This window comes from Euwallacea similis, chromosome 12, assembly GCF_039881205.1.
Source record: "Euwallacea similis isolate ESF13 chromosome 12, ESF131.1, whole genome shotgun sequence".
NCBI classification, from domain to species: Eukaryota; Metazoa; Arthropoda; class Insecta; order Coleoptera; family Curculionidae; genus Euwallacea; species Euwallacea similis.
Window position 1 is genome coordinate 4,568,098 of NC_089620.1, and position 14,352 is coordinate 4,582,449.

Genomic DNA, 14,352 nt, shown 5'->3' on the forward strand with positions numbered 1-14,352 from the left:
TTATAAAGAGCAGTTATTTTTTCTGACGATTTTGCTATTTTAGACTCGACTTCTGATAATGTCTGCAAATCAACTTCCTTACCAGAACCATCAAACAAAACAACATACGAAATTTTGTTTACCGCAAGTTCAATGCTATTCCTATCTAAAATTTTGCCCCGCTTAGGCATAATAGTAGCAACTCTTATTCTATTACTATTAGATAGTGCTTCGTACTTTTGTCTGTTTCGTATTTGTAAATTATATAACCTGCAACTAAAAACCGCAGAAATGGTAAGCTGAATACCACCTAATATGAATGCTCTGCGGTTAAAGACTTTGTTTTTTGTCCACATAACATTCCTTCAAAACGCACTTTTTTCCCCTCTTTTATTGTTACACTTCTGGCTTTTACCGTATTACAAACCCTTTTTTCCCACTCACTTAAGGTCACAAACTTATAACCTGATTTTTTTAGTATTTTAATAATATGAGGTAAAGCTTCAATTGTGTTTGACCTGTTATTGTGATCATGAAACAGTATAACTGCTCCATTATGTACATTACTTAAAACTCTTTCAACTAAAGTTTCTGGCTTATCACCTTGCCAATCTAGCGAATCAACTGTCCATAATATTGAATACATATTTAATTGATCAGTATTTTCAATCAGATTATCGTCATAACATCCATATGGCGGACGAAACCATTTTACATCTTGTTTTATTGCATTTTTAATTGCTGTATTTGTCTTTTCTAGTTCTTGCAATTGTTCCTCACTTGAAAGTGATGTCAACTTCCTATGCGACCAAGAGTGATTGCCTAACTCATGACCTGATTCATGAATTTTCTTTACTATTTCAGACGTTTTTTCATTTATACGTTCACCAAGCACAAAAAATGTTGCTTTTGCTTCATAGCTTTCCAGAACATTAATAATATCGTTTATTCTATTGTTGGAAGGCCCATCATCAAACGTAAGCGCAACAAACTTATCGTCGTTATTCAATAATTTTTTTATATTACTTAAATTTCTATATGATAGATCCAGATTACAACTGAGCCCACAGTATGGTAAATTAAAATTACAATCACTACAAAAAGCCGTACTTGAATATAGTAAGAAAAAAGTGATTATCCTTATAAACATTTGTAATCAGCAAAGTGATAGAATACTACACTTTTTTGCTAAGTTAAGCCATCTTTAATTGCTGTAGCCTTTACTTCATCGCTTCTTTAATATATTGTATTAACAATTTTATATAACATATTATGATTGCAAATATAAATACCGTTGCGCTTCAGGGAATTAGCACAGTAAATGTCAATGCACAAATTCATATGGCAAATGGTATTCCAGCTTTTAAAGCAACAAGGACAACATTGCAAATTTAGAGTTCAAAAGGGTTATTCCTCGAGAACTACTGCGTCAGAAAGCTGGCGCTGAATTTGTATATAATGTTGATCTTGGAGGTTTTTATGAATAATAGTGAGAGAAAAGAGAAGTTAGAAACTCGCATTTTATCAAGTAGAGGCAGGTCTTTGCTTGACCATGAGCTACTAGAACGTACTCTATCTGAATATGCAGAAGGAAGAGAAGTGGCAAAAAGGCTAATTGAGCTCTTTAGTAGTTTAGGAAGGGTAATTAATGCTGATTTTCATGAGCTAAAAAACGTTACAGGAATGAATGATGGAGCAATAGCAAATATCTTTTGTCTGAAAGAGATTTTTGATAGGATACTGAAAGGTAAGTTAAAAAAATTGTCAATTCTTGATAATAGAGAAGAGCTACTAAAATACTTTAAAGCAGCAATAGGGCAGTCACGAAAGGAAAGCTTACGAGTGGTATACTTAGATCGAAGTGGTCATTTAATATATGAGTATATTCAAGACTGTGGAACTATAGACAGAGTACCTCTGTATGTCAGGGAAATAATAAAACAGGGATTACTGATTGACGCATCATCTGTTGCAATTTCACATAATCATCCAAGTGGAGATATAGAGCCATCAAAGGAGGATGAGGATAACACACTTACATTAGCTGCAACCTGTGAAAATGTAGGAATGAAATTAATAGATCATATAATCGTAACACAGAAGAGCCACTTTAGTTTTTATGATAGTGGTTTATTATAGTATGCTATAAATCAAAGAAGGAAAGTTCTCTAGCTTTCCTTCTTTTTTTCCACTTCATAAATTAAAAAATTCAATATAAGCTTGAACAGCTAAAATTAGTAATAAAAAGTGGAATTAGGCAAAAAAATAAAGGAACTTAGGTTATACTGTGGTTTGACACAAACTGAATTAGGAAAAAGAATAGGTGTTTCATATAGACAGATACAAAGGTACGAAAATGGTTCAAATTGTATTTTAGCCAGTAGACTGTATGACTTAGCAAAAGCCCTATCGATTAATGTTGCTGATTTTTTTACTGATATGCACGCTGACTCACATGAAAGTTACGATGAAGAAATACTAAAATTAGTCAAAGGATATAACGAAATTAAGAGCAAAAGGTTACGTAGTGTAGTTTATATATTGGTAAAATCTTTTTCTCAAAGTGATAATACATAGATCTGATACGTAAAATGACCATACAACATCCTATCGATAGGCAAATAGGTGAAAGAATAAGGAAAAGAAGGCTAATGTGTGGTTTTAGCCAAAGGGACTTAGGAAAAAAGCTTAAAATTTCATTTCAGCATATACAAGGATATGAAACTGGAGAGGTAAGGCTTGTAGTTGATAGATTGTATAATTTGGCAGAAGCTTTGTCTGTTGACATGTCATATTTTTTTACCAAAGCCTCTGAAGACTTGCATGATAAGGCCTTTCACAGCGATGTAGGCAGCGAAGAAATATCAAGATTAGTAAGAGAATATAGAAAAATTAAAGATGAAACATTGCGTGATATTGTACATTCAGTGATAAAGGCTCTTGCTAACAAATAGTACAAATTTTAAAGTTCAGGTATTTTTTATAATATAAAACACTTCTACAAGCAATACTAATTAAAGTAAATTATTTATGGTAAATTGGATTAAGTTTTAAAAACCACTTTACTTTGTAATAGTTAACCATTTATTTCTGATATACAAGTAGCTATGTGAAACATAGCCACTTGTCTCCGATCAAGAACGCCCTACGGATGTCGTTTTGTTGTCTTTTAATTTATTCACCCAAGAAAAAGTCTCACTACTTTTAGAATTTTGGTCTCCCCACCTTCCACATCTAGTAAAGCTGCCTTTTTCCACTACTTCTTTAACAGACATTCCACCAAATAAACAACCCTTTCCTACGATTTCTCCTATTTCTTGCAACTCATTCCACATTTCTTCATCTTCTACCTCAATTTGTACTTGATGATAGTCTTCTGTGTCATGATATACCATTAAATTTAGTTCTCCTAGGCTAGTGCAAAGTGTTACTGTAAAAGCGCTGTTATCGGATATATCTACGTAATTTCTTTTACCGTCTTTGCCAGTTTTGACTTCAACTTCACCATCACCTATTTTTATAATATTGCCACCAAGGTTTAAGTCTCCTTTACTTAAGCCCAAATTTTTTGCACCTTCTACAACTTTGGCAACATCAACTATGCAGCTATGTGAAAATTCCATATAGAAGGTCTTATTATCGATTTCTACATTTTCAACAGTTCCTTCTATAGTAGCGTTCTCTCCAACTTCCCTGAGTTTTTTGAGCCTACTATATATTTGTGGCTCAATTTCTTTTTGCACCTTTTGATGAATTTCAGTTATTTTCTTATCAACTTGTACATTAAAATCTGCTCCATTTAAGGCTAACTTCCTGATTATATCCTCTTGTTTATTCCCTTTGAATTCATCACGATACATCTTAAACATTGTAACGTTAGCGAAGCCAAAGCCATCTTCATTGGCAGCATTTATTCTTATTCCTAAGTCCAAAGCTTCATCGATAACTTTACTTAACTCGTTTATATTTTTAGCTGCAATAGCTTTTTCCAGGAATTCATTTAGTTTCATATTTTCATACTCACTTAGTCTTGTCCTGCATAAAGCTGATCGAAATGGATTGAGCTCCTCAGGATATGTTAAGACAGGTAATTTACTAATCTTTTTATTCGCTGTTGGAGCAGCTTTTATAAAATTAGGTAATAACCCTTCTTTTGCTATTCGCTCTACCGCTTTTAACATTTTACTAGACAATTTTTTACCATTTATTTTTTTCATTGTAACCCTCACTTAATTTCATTACTATTCGATCATATCGTGATAAATATTATTTAATTGTTAATATTATATGACTTATTGATTTACTGTATGTTATAATAACAAGTTTTACGGGCATTTACACTAGAAAAACACATCTTGTAAAAATTATTTCAATTTCAATCAAAGTTGGGTATTGTGATTGTAAAACTGAAAGAAATGGATCTCTTGTCTTACTCCACTGAAAAGTTGAAGAAGCATTGTCAGCTACTTGATAATGAAGAAAAAATAATTCTATATGAGCAGCTGCTAGACAAGACTAAAGACATACTTGAAAATTCAAGAGATAATATTTCTGAACTGAAAAAGATCAGTAAAGCTGCTGTAGCAATAGAGGAAACCACCTATAAGCAGTTACTAGAAAAGTTTAATAATGACCACCCGCTAAGAGAAGTGGACATTTTAATCTACTCTCCTCAAGGAAATACTGAATATCTATTCAGCATAGATAACTCGTCAGAGCTTTATGATTTAAAAGAAGATAAGGATAAAGCTCTTTATAATGCAGTAAAATCAAATGATGTTGAGCTTGTAAAAAAGCTGCTAATGATCCTTTTACCTACAGAAGTAGGTAATTTTGATGTAGAATACTTGGAAGAATTGAAAATATTGCTGTCAGGAATTCACAAAGAATTACAATTATCACAAGATATGAAAAACTATCTTGAGAAGACGATAAAGTTCTATAATTTTCTATGTAGTAATTTTAGCTTATTAGTTGCAAATCCTACTGATGTAAAAGCTATGATCAATCTATTTGCTACTCAACCAAATATTGATTACCAAATAGATAAGCTTCTGCTTTCTTTTATTGTGAGAGATGTTGAGGAAAAAAAGCTAAATTCTAAAATCAAACACATGATAGAGCTTCTTGAGCAGCATGAAAGATTTGCTGAGCTCGAATATAAGGTTAGAAGATTAAGATCAGAGTTTGCATCTGGCAAAAGCAGATATTCGGCTGAAGTAATACGAAATAGCATTGCAGAACGAGAAAAAGAGATGAGGGAAATTGAGAAAAGGTATATAACGCTACATGATTTAATTAGCGAAAGGCAGAAATTATTAAAGCAATTTCTCTGTTGACTTTTTTTCCACTTCATAAAATTTGTTGCAGGTTTGAGTAAGGAATGAAAGGTACAATTAGGTAAAAAAATAAAACAACTTAGGTTAGATCGTGGTTTGACACAGACCGAATTAGGAAAGAGAATAGGTGTTTCGTATAGACAGATACAAAAGTACGAAAATGGTTCAAATTGCATTTTAGCTAGTAGACTATACGACTTAGCAAAAGCCCTATCGATCAATGTTGCTGATTTCTTTACTGGTATGCATACTGACTCACATGAAGCTTATGATGAAGAAATACTAAAACTAGTCAAAGGATATAATGAAATTAAAAGCAAAAGGTTGCGTAGTGCGGTTTATATATTAGTAAAATCCTTTTCTCAAAGTTGCAATGAGAGTTAGTATTGCTTTGATATATAAATCAAGATATTAACAAATGATTGTGCAAGCTGAACAACATCCTATTGATAAACAAATAGGGGAAAGAATAAGGAAAAGAAGGCTAATGTGTGGTTTTAGCCAAAGGGACTTAGGAAAAAAGCTTGGAATTTCATTTCAGCATATACAAGGATATGAAACTGGAGAGGTAAGGCTTATAGTTGATAGGCTGTATAATTTGGCAGAAGCTTTGTCCGTTGATATGTCGTATTTTTTTACCAAAGCCTCTGAAGATTTGCATGATAAGGCCTTTCACAGCGATGTAGGCAGCGAAGAAATATCAAGATTAGTAAGGGAATATAGAAAAATTAAGGATGAAACGTTGCATGATATTGTCCATTCAGTAATAAAAGCGCTTGCTAATAAATAATATAGGCCCCAAAGAAAATATCGTATCAAATTTCGTTCTATCAAGCCAAGACCTCCACATCTTAACGGCAAAGTAAAGCAATTGCTATGCAAACAGCAGTGTAGCATTTTTCGTCAATATTAGGTTCTGTTTCTAGTGTTTGCGTAGTAGAAATTGCGTCTAGCAGCCTTCTCATCCTATCATTTTTAGCTGAGCCTTTTAGAGCACAACCAACTAATAAGGGATAGAACCTCTTGAGCAGATCAAAATATTCCTAAATCGATCTGCTTCATTAACTTCGGCTTCTTTTTCTATTAGGGCTTCTACTAGACTAGTATCAAGACCCAAGTCCAAATGTAGGCTGTGTATAATATCATTTTATGGACCTTGAAAGAAATATTTGCATTGTAAAATGATCAGGTTATATATAGAGATTGGAATATTGGTACATATAGCTTCTTACTAGTGAGTGGTGATTAATTTGAAAATTAGGAGGGTAAAGTGGTAGGTCAACAATCTTTTAATGACACTATAATACAAGCTATACAAAATAATGATGTAGGAGAGTTAAAAAAGTTCATTGTTGATGTTGGGGCCAATGATAAAGATGGCTGGAAGTTATTACACTATGCTGCCAAATTTGGCAGTTATAAAGTTGTAGAGCATTTGGTAGATAAGGAAAATGCAGACATTGACGTTAAAACTAATGAAGGGAATAAACCTTTGCATATTGCAGCTGATAATGGACATAAAAAAACTGTGGAGTTCTTTATTGATAAAGGAATGGATGTTAATGATCAAGGTAAAGATCAATGGACCCTTTTGCATTATGTTGCTAATAAAGGTCACTTAGAGCTTGTGAAGTTTTTACTAAGAAAAAATGCAACCATTGATGCTCAAGATGAAAATGGTAGGACACCTCTTCATCTTGCTGCTGAAAAAGGTCATTTGCTAATTGTAAGGTTCCTAATAAAAAAAGAAGCAAATATTGATGTTCAAGACTCCAGTGATAAAACACCTTTACAAGTAGCTATCGAACAAGGTGATAGTCATGAGAAGGTTGTGAAATTATTGAGAAGCAGAGGATTATTTAATGCTGTAAAAAGTAATACTCTTGACGATAATCTTGATGAAATTAAAGAGTTTTTCAATAATGAAATTGATGTTAATTATTCAGACCAGAATGATTGGACACCACTTCATCATGCTGCTGGTAAAGGTTGTCTGAAAGTTGTGGAATTTTTAGTAAGAAAAGGAGCAGACATCAATGCTAAAACTGATGATAGAGACAAGCCTATACATATTGCTGCAAAAAATGGACATAAAAACATTATCGGATTTTTCATTGATGATCAGAAATTAAGTATTAATGAGCAAGGAAAAGATAAATGGACACTGCTACATTATGCTGCTGCAAACAACCATCTTAACGTTCTACAGTACCTAATTGAGGATAAAAAAGCAGATATTGATATACAAGACAAAGATAATTGGACGCCTTTGCATCATGCTGCTAATAAAGGTCATCTACCAATCGTAAAATTCCTTATAAAGAAAGGAGTAAACATTAATGCTGAAAATTCTCAAGGTAAGGTACCAGTAGATCTGGCAAGCGAGTCTGAAGTAATTCAATTCTTACTGAATGAAGCACTATTTAATGCTGTAAAACAAAATAGAGTATTGGAGGTGACGAATTACCTTAATAAGAAAGTTAACGGCACAAAAGTTGAGGTTGACTATAGAGATCAAAGTAACGGAACTTCGCTTCACCACGCTGCACAGCATGGCTATTTAAATATAGTTGAACCTTTAATTGAGCATGGAGCTAACGTAAATGCAACTGATGTAAATAAGTGGACTCCACTGCATTATGCATCTGAAGGCAGACATCTAAAAATCGTAAAATTTTTAACGAAAAAACGGGCAGACATTAACATTAGAAATTCCGATGAGGACAGACCATTACACGTTGCAGCCAAAAGTGGGCATCAACCAATAGTAAGATTTTTCATTAATGAACGGGGAATGGATATTAATGATTCAGGTAGAGATGGTTGGACACCACTTCACTATGCTAGTGCAAATAATCATTCACAAATTGTAAGTTTTCTTTTAGGAAAGGTAGGCATAGATATTACTATCGAAAATGCTCAAGGTAAAACACCTTTGGAACTTGCAAGTGGTAATCAAGAAATTATAAGATTATTGCAAAGTAAGTCATTGCTTGATGCTATAAAACAAGAAAGATATGTTCAGGTTCAAAAGTCTCTTGAGAGTGGGGCTGATCCTAACTCTCCAGGTGAAGGTAATTGGACACCACTCCATTATGCAGCTAAAAAAGGTAACTTATCAATTGTTATTCTTCTTATGGAAAAAGGAGCAAATATTGAAACTAAAAATTCAGAGGGAAATAAGCCCATACATATTGCTTCACAATATGGTCATACAAATACTGTAAAGCTTCTACTCAATAGCAAAGTTAATGACAGGGGTAAAGATAACAGAACACCTCTACACTATGCTGCTGAGAACAATCATTTTGAAATTGTCCGATATTTGGTAGAAGAAAAAAGCGCAAACATTAATCTTAAAGATGCCGATGAGAATAAACCTCTGCACTTTGCAGCAAAGAATGGACATACGGATATAGTAAAGTTTTTTCTTGATAAAAAGCTCAGTGTTAACGATTTAGGTAAAGATAGCTGGACACCACTCCATTATGCCGCTGAGCAGGGCAGGTCGGAAGTTGCAGAGCTTTTGATAACAAGAGGTGCAGATATCAATGCAGAAAACTCTGGTGGCAAAACACCTCTACAACTTGCCAAGAATGAAAGAGTCAAGGAGTTATTGTTAAATAAAGCGCTTTTTGATGCTGTGAAAGAAGGAAGTTTAGTTAGAGTACAAGACTCTTTCAGAGATGGGGCTAATGTAAACTCTACTAATAGGTGGGGATGGGGGCTTTTACATGTTGCTTCTGTAAGAGATGATTTACCATTAATAAAGTTTTTGGTGGAAACTCAAGGAGCGGATATCAATGCTAAAACTAAAGATGGAGATAAACCTTTACATATTGCCGCTGAAAAAGGTTCTTTAGAGACTATAAAATATTTTCTTAATAGAAAAAATAGTGTAAGTGAAGCAAACGTTGGAAAGTTAAATGTTAATGACAGAGGCAAAAATAATTGGACGCCTCTACACTATGCTGCCAAATATGGCCACTCAGAAGTAGTGGAGTTTCTTATAGGGAATGGAGCAGATGTTAATTCGATAAGTTTTGATGGAAAAACACCATTGCAGCTTACTACCGAAGAGCGCATTAAAGGGCTCCTGCAAAATGAAGCATTATCTCGTGCTGTAAAATTGGGGAATGATGATGAAGTTATAAGGTATTTAGACAGCGGAGCCGACGTTAATTACTCAAGTAGGAATGGTTGGACGGTATTGCATGATGCATCCAGTAAAGGACATCTTGGAATTGTAGAAGCGCTAACTTCAAGAAAAGCAAATATTAACGCTCGAGATTCAAATCATAACAAGCCTTTGCACATTGCTGCTGATTACGGTCGTAAAAATATAGTCGAATTTTTTCTTAGGGAGCCAAGAGTAGGTCTTAGTGTTAATGATATAGGCAAAAACAATTGGACACCGCTGCACTACGCTGCAAACAGAGGCGGTTTAGCAGTTGTAAAGCTTCTCATAACAAAAAAGGCAAATATTAATGCCCAAGACTCTAGTGGCAATAAGCCATTGCATATTGCTGCTGATAATGGACATAGAGGCATTATAGAATTTTTTTTAAGACAGCATGAAAACGAAGTAAGTATTAATGACAAAGGTCATGACGATTGGACTATGCTACATTGTGCTGCTGATAAGGGTTATCCAGAAGTTGTAAAGTTCCTGATAGAAAAAGGAGCAGATATTGATGCTAAAAGTACTGACAACAAAACACCACTGCAATTAGCTAGTGGTAAAAATCATCAAGAAGCGACCAGATTATTGCTTAACAATGCATTATTTAATGCTGTGAGACAAGGAGATCGTGGTAAAGTTGAGCAGTACCTTGTTGATGGAGCCGACCCTAATTATAAAGGTAAGAATGATTGGACACCATTACATGACGCTGCTAGCAAAGGTTATATTGAAATTGTCAGACTTTTAAAGGAACGAGGAGCAAATGTTGATGCCAAGTCTTATGATGCCAAACCTTTGCATTATGCTGCAAGAAACGGGCACGAAAATTTGGTAAAATTTTTACTACAAGGAAGGAGAGAAAATGTTGACGATCGTGGTAGAAATAATTGGACGCCGCTACATTATGCTGCTAGACATGGACGCTTGGCAGTAGTAGAACTTCTGGTAGGAGAAGACGCGGATATCAACCTTAAGGATACTAACAGAAATAAGCCATTGCATATTGCTGCTCAATATGGTCATACAAACGTGGTGGAGTTTTTCCTAAGAAAAAACAGAGAAGGGTTGAGTATCGATGACAAAGGTGCAAGTGGAAAAACAGCTTTGCATCAAGCAGCTGAGAAAAGCCATTCAGCAGTTGTAGAATTTTTGATAGAGAAAGGCGCAGATATCAATATTCAAGATTCTGAAGAAAACATGCCATTACAACTCGCAACTGACCATGAGATTATTAAATTGTTACAAAATAAGGCGTTATTTAATGCTGTTAAGCAGGGAGATCGTGATAAAGTTAATGAGTATCTTAATAATGGAGCTAATGTTAACATTACTAATAAATGGGGATGGGGAATGTTACATACCGCTGCTGCAGATGGTAATCTATCAATAATCAGGTTTTTAGTAGATGATAGAGGAGCAGACATTAATATTAAGAATATCGACAGAGAAAATCCATTACATATTGCTGCTAAGAACGGGCAAGTTGATGTTGTAGAGTTTTTCCTTGATCGTGGAGCAAGTGTTGACAGTCTGGGTAAAAATAACTGGACACCACTGTACTATGCTGTTGATGGAGATTATTTAGAACTCTCGAAACTTCTACTCAAAAAAGGGGCGAACATTAATGCTAGAAGCACTGATGATAGAACAATATTGCAACTTGCTGAGGAAAAGGATCATAACGAGATTGTTGATTTGTTGTTAAACGAAGCACTGTATTATGCTGTATTGCATAATGATATACCAAGGGTTAAAGGATATCTTAAAAAAGGAGCTGATGTCAATTATACTGGGCATAGTGGTTGGACATTGCTGCATTGTGCCACGGATTTAGGGAATTTAAAGCTTGTAAAAGTTTTAGTCGAAGAAGGAGCAGATATTAATATTGCAGCTAATGATGTAAAGCCATTACATGTCGCTACTTTGCGTGGAAATAGAGACATGGTAGAGTTTTTTCTCGACAAGGGTGCAAATGTTAGCGATCCAGGTTATAAAAGCTGGACGCCATTACATTATGCAGCTGAAAAAGGCAATTTGAGCGTTGTTAAGTTTTTAGTAAAAAGAAAAGCAGACATTAATGCTCAGGACTGTAATGGTAAAACACCATTACAGTTAGCTACTGAAAAGCGCAATCTTGAAGTGGTAAAAGCTCTGTCAGGTGCAGGTCTATTTTATGCAGTAGAGCAGAAAGATTTAAGAAGAGTTGAGCATTATTTTCATATAGGTGCAGATGTTAATGCAGGAGATAGCAGTGGTTTTACGCCACTACATAAAGCTGCATCACTTGGTGACCTAGAAATTGTAAGGTTTTTGCTTAATAAGAATGCTAGTGTTAATGCTAAAGATAATAAGCATTATTTTAGTGCATTACATGAAGCTGCAAAAGGTGGTAACTTAGAGGTGATGAAATTGCTTATCGGCCATAAAGCAAATATTTGTGATAAAGCAAGAAATGGAGTAAACCTTATGCATATTGCTGCTCAATACGGTCATAAGGACGTTGTAAAATTTCTCCTGAATGAGAGGATGTCGGTTGATGATTGTGATAATGATAAATGGACACCACTTCATTATGCAGCTAAAGGCGGTAATCTGGAGATTATAAAGCTCCTTATATGCGAAGGAGCAAGTGTTGATGCACAAGATTCTAATAGCTTAAAACCTCTGCATGTTGCTGCTCAACATGGCCATACAGATTTAGTAGAGTTCTTTGTCGTAGAAAAGAAGTTAAATGCTAATGATCAAGACAAAAACAATCGTACAGTAATGCATTATGCAGCCGAGAGCGGTAATTTACGTACTATCAACTTTCTCTTCAATAAAGGAGCAGATGTTAATGTACTTGATGCTAGGGGCGTAAATCCTTTACATGTAGCAGCTGAGCACGGGCACAAAGCTGCAGCTGAGTTTTTCTTAAATAGAAGATTAAACATTAATTATCCAGACAGTGATAATAGAGTATCACTCCACTATGCTGCCAAAGGAGGTAGTTTGGAAATGGTTAAATTGCTTTGCAACAAAGGGGCAAATGTAAATGCCAAAGATTCTAATGATGGAAAGCCTTTTCACACTGCTGCTCAATATGGTCATAAAGATATTGTAGAGTTTTTCATTATACAAAAGCTGTTAAGTGTTAATGATAAAGGTAAAGATGGTTGGACACCTTTATATTATGCTGCTAGTGGCAGGGATGACATAACTCATAAATATGTGAACGAGAGTAAGCTTCTGGAAGTCATCAAATTTCTTTTTCGTCAAGATAGGAATGTTATTAACACAAGAGATTCCTATGGCGCTGGGCCTTTACATATTGCAGCTGAGTATGGACATAAAGGTATTGTAGAGTTTTTCATGCAAAAGGAATTAAATGTTAACAGCACTGATTTTGACCAACTAACACCTTTGCATTATGCTGCTCTACATAGCCATTTAGAGGTTGTAAAGCTTCTTGTAGAAGAAGGAGGAAATATTAGAGCTATAGATAATCATGGTAACAAACCAATGCACTCTGCAGCTAAAAATGTGCATAAGAACATTGTACTGTTTTTTGTACAGCAAGGATTAAGTATCAATGATCCCAATACTCGCAAAATGTGGACACCGTTACACTATGCTGTTTATTCTGGTAACCTAGATTTTGTTCAGTCGCTTTTAGCTGAAGGAGCAGACTTTAATGCTATAGATACTAATGGTGCAAAGCCATTACATATTGCTGCAGAACGTGGGTACCCAAGGATTATAGACCTTTTAATCAACCAGGGGATGAGTGTTAATGATTTAGGTAAGAACAATTGGACACTCCTTCATTATGCCACAAGAAACGGTCACTTGGACACAGTAAGGTTTTTAGTGAAAGAGAAAAGAGCGGATATTAATGTGAAGGATTCAAGAAGTAGAAAGCCATTACACATTGCTGCTGAGAATGGACATAAGAATATTACAAAATTTTTCCTTGATAAGGGATTGAGTATTAATGATCAGGATGCTAGGAAATGGACACCACTCCATTATGCTGTTAGTCATGGTCATTTGGAGACTGTAAAATTCCTTATAGAAGAGATGGGAGCAGATGTATACTCACTCACTGTTAACCGTGAGAGTCCTCTTGATATAGCCATTGCTAAACAATACGAAGGAGTTGCAGAATATTTAACTCAAGTACAGGAGAGAAGAGGTCAAAGAAATAGACGTTTTGCTATTGCTGATCAATCACAAAGTAGCGGAGCAGGCACACAAACCTCATTTATAAATAGTGGAATAACTTGGATAAAAGATTGGACAAGCAAGTTATTTTCACAATCGATCAAAGCCATAGAGCAACCAAGTTCTTTAAATTATCCTGTTTCTTTACTTGAAAAAGATCGCACGAATCAGAAAACATCATCTCCTTACTGCCAAACAGCCACATCGATTATTCAAGAGAGACTTAACAATATTAACAGTGGGGATATGATATTTTACTATATGTTATATAGTTGGTTTCAGGGAAATAAACATAAAATCACACCTGTAAATTTTGAGAACAATGGTTTATCTAGTGAAAGCATAATCGCATACTCATTACGCGTCGGAGAAGAATTTACACTAGCAGTAAAAAATGCAGCATATAGAAGTGGTATAGCATGGAAGTCATTAAAAATTGACTTTTTAGAAGTACAAAAAGCTATTTCAGCGAAAATTGCAAGTGGTGATTCAATTCCTAGTCTTTTAGATTCATATGTAGACAAAGCATGTCCACAGAATTTAAGCTCAAAACAGGTTAATAATTTTAAAAGAGCTTATAATAGCGAAAAAAGTCAAATTCTATATGACAATTATTATGAGCTACAGAGTAGCCCAAGCAAAATCCAG